Below are 3627 nucleotides of genomic sequence, written 5' to 3' on the forward strand. Positions count from 1 at the left end.
CATGAGTTTACTGTGCTTCTTGTTAACTAACAAGGTGTAATTTCATAATACATCTTGATAGCCTGACGTGTTTTATTTTGCGCTAGGTGGTGGAAAGTAGAAAAGGTCCTTCCTTTCCCTATGGGCGTAGAGATGATAATACACCACCTTCTTGCTCCGAAAAAACCCCATGTATATGTGCATGGACGTGAATGTACTATATGCTGTGTTGGTGTAGTGGTAACGTTTTGACCTTATGCTGAGCAGGGCATGAAGGACACGTAGGCCCTATCCTAGAGGTTGCATCTAAGTCCTCTGGCACATGCCATAATACAGAGAGTACTGATAAGGAACTGTGACTAAATGGGAACTGTGAGTTAATTAGAGTGATGGTTGTATGTGATGCTTAATGAAAGTGAAGAGCTTTTATTTGTGCAGTCTAAAGTCTTGGAGTATGAAATGGCCAGAGGACAGACCAGAATAATTTTGGATAAACCAGGTGGAGTTCAGCCTAGGAAAGTGAGAACTGGAAAAAGTCATGTCGGTAAGATTTTCCAAATTTAGAGTTTGGTGGGGAAAAAAAAATTAATGCAAATCTTTTGAGATCCAAAGCAACAGGAATTGACAGGTATGGAGAAAAGGAAGTTAATTCACCATCAGCTTAATCTTCTGTTTAATAAAATAAAAGGGGGAAGTTGGTTGGGAAGTCAGAGGGCAGCAGCTTGTGAGAGAACAGAGTTCTGCTCAGACTTCAGTGTTCCATGGATGTTGTCAATATATTAACATACTCTGAATCCACTTCCTTTGGGCAGGTGAATGGGCTTGTTTTCCAAAAGCTGTTATAGTTCACAGAGCATGTTAGTATATTTCTAATACTTATGTACTGTTTCTCATCTTACTAACCATTAGTAGCTATATTAGTGCATTATTTTAAGTGGGAGGGAAGAGGGCTACTTTCTTAAACTGCTTTTCACAAGTTTTATGGAATGACACTTTCACTGAAGTCCATCTGTGGATGAAGGTGTTTTAATGCCTCGTTGCTGAAGATGAGATTGCTTTTTTTCTCAGAGCTTTTATGCTCACTGCATCAAATGGTTACTTTAATTAGTGTTTAGGTAGCACAGTTTTTAAAAGGATATTTTGTTGTTAAGTCAGAAGGTAGATGTTTTGGAAGAAAGTAACTCTGGAAATGTGTAGGAAAGTGATGGAAAGCCTGCAGTCTAAGGGCTGTCTACCTGATGGCTCACAGCCATCGTTTCTCTGTTGTGTGATAGTGATTTTTGAAAACCCTCTGCTCACCTCCAGGGCAAAGGGTTCACAAGCCTAAGTATAAGATCTTTGGTGTATCTAGGGTTGTTGCTACCTCATGGCATGCTTTCCTGGTCCTCTAGTCACTCATGCAATACTAAGACAAAATTGTGCATTCTGTAGAAGGCTTTCCAGTTCTTCATGGATTCCTGACAAGGGTTGCTTGGTGTACTTCTTGCTTTTTATTAGTACAGGCTAACATTTTACATACTTATTTTCATTTTCATGTCAGGCTTCCTTGCTTGTATGATTTCTTGGTATAGTAGCCTTTAGATCCTTGGGTGGTTTGTATCTCTTGCAGTCTGGTGTAATCACTAATTAAGAAGACACTAAAACTGGCTCTGCAAGAGAGCATGAGCTTGAGAGCATCAATTTCAATAGTCAGGGTACTTACTTTCAGTAAGTACAAGGCCTGTACATACATACACTTGCTATAATCTAAGTATTCTTGGGCTCATTCCTGAATGAACTAATGGTTTGATCCTTGCAAGTTACAAACGACCACTGATTCTTGCAGAGAAGGAGGTTTTAATCAGTTACTTACCAGGCCAAGGGGCAGTATGACTAAGAAGAGTATCATCGTCACTGAAAGACTTGTGAGGAGCAAGATTTCTGGTTTGATGATGCAGATTTTTCTCTGGCAAAGGACTCAACAAAGCACTTCTTTGGACTTGTCTGAAGAAGAAAGGTCTTGATTTCAGGCATTTTGAGCTGCTGGAATCAGTAAGATAAGCCTTCCCCAATGGCTTTAGGAAAGCTCTGATATGTGCTCTCACAAGTTGTTCTGTGTACTGGGGAAAGAGGGAATGGAGCTAATAGTCATCTGTCAAGAGTGGCTCTTGTGTCCTTTAAGTAAAGTACTAATGAGCAGCTGGCTATCTTTCCTCCAGCTTTTTACTACTACCACTACCACCACAAATGCAGAGCATGTACCGTAGAAAAGGGCAGAAGAAGATGACATGGCTGACTCGACTAGACAGGAATAGTAGCCATTTTCCACACCAGTGGTTGGCATCAGGTTATTCTGTGCTCTAGTTTCTAAAAGATGGTATCAAAAGGAAGAATTTTTTACAAGCAGTTTAACATGCAATTCCTTTTTTAATCTTGGAACAAAACAAAAGAAAGCCCCATTTCTGTTTCAAAACAGTCTCTTATGTAATTCCAGAGCTCACTTTGGCATTTTGACACTGACCAAGCCTCTGTCTGGACAAGTCAGTACAGCTGGCAGAAGAATGCTATGAAAATTACCTGCAAGGAAATAACCTTTCTTCCCCAACTATGCGTTCTATTTAGTCAAAAGGCTCAGTTACACAGATTTTGAACTCCACGTGAGATGGGCACCACCAGAAAAAGGTTCCAAAGCAAGATTCGGAACTATTTGTTGCTTGAGTGTAGCTTTTCTTGTGGCCTCCGAAAGCTCAAATCTTGACCATACTACTGTCGTGCCTACAGATAGAACAAGATTTACTTCTCTGTGTATCTTACAACGTATCTGCATTTTTCACAAGACTACTTCGAGAACCTTTGCAAGGATTATAGGCTGCCAGATCACAGTAGCAAGTAATTTTTAAGCAGGAATGATTAGTCAATAAGTGGTATCACATAATCCAGCATGCTTTTATCCAAAAAGGTCTTTCAAGTAAGGATATCGTGGCCCCTGACAAGAAAAGAACCATCAGAGAGAGGATTTAGCTGGGTTCGAGGCCTGGACAAAATATCACTGAAATTTTACATTATATAAAGGAGTCCCTGACTTTCACATACACTGGGCCACCCACCCACCCACATTCTTAAGTACTGCCTTCTGTTTCTGTGGAACATACTCCTCCATGCAAGGTATTCACAGAATTTTATTTATAATTTATGCACAAACCCCACAAGTGGCTACTTCATCACAGGTTCTTCCTAACTAGATGTTTTTCTTCCATCAGGACATGTTTTGATTTAACAGACAAACACAGGAGAAAGTCTACTCCATTATGTTGCAAGCCACCATTGCTGTGTCTGAAGAAATGACATGATGGTAAGGTTTGCAGGGAAAATCAATGGGATTCTGTGCATATGTTTATTCTGTGGTGGAGACATTACAATGATGTTTCTGATGGGACTGATCCACATTTACTGGTTAAATTGATTCCTGATTTCTGTTCTCTTTGTCTAGGCCACTGCATGAATCATTATTGGTATGTAGGGAAGGTATTAGAATACAAAAAGATCCTATTGCTTCTGCTGCTGAGGGTTTGGAGACTTTTTTTTGTTTTTTTTGGTGTTCTATCAGCCATTCCTCTCCCTGGTACTAGAGTCTGATTTTAGTACAAGTGGTACTGCTGAAAGGTTTAG

The sequence above is a fragment of the Manacus vitellinus genome, unplaced genomic scaffold, assembly GCF_001715985.3.
Source record: "Manacus vitellinus isolate BGI_N305 unplaced genomic scaffold, ASM171598v3 scaffold_20_pilon, whole genome shotgun sequence".
Taxonomy (NCBI): domain Eukaryota; kingdom Metazoa; phylum Chordata; class Aves; order Passeriformes; family Pipridae; genus Manacus; species Manacus vitellinus.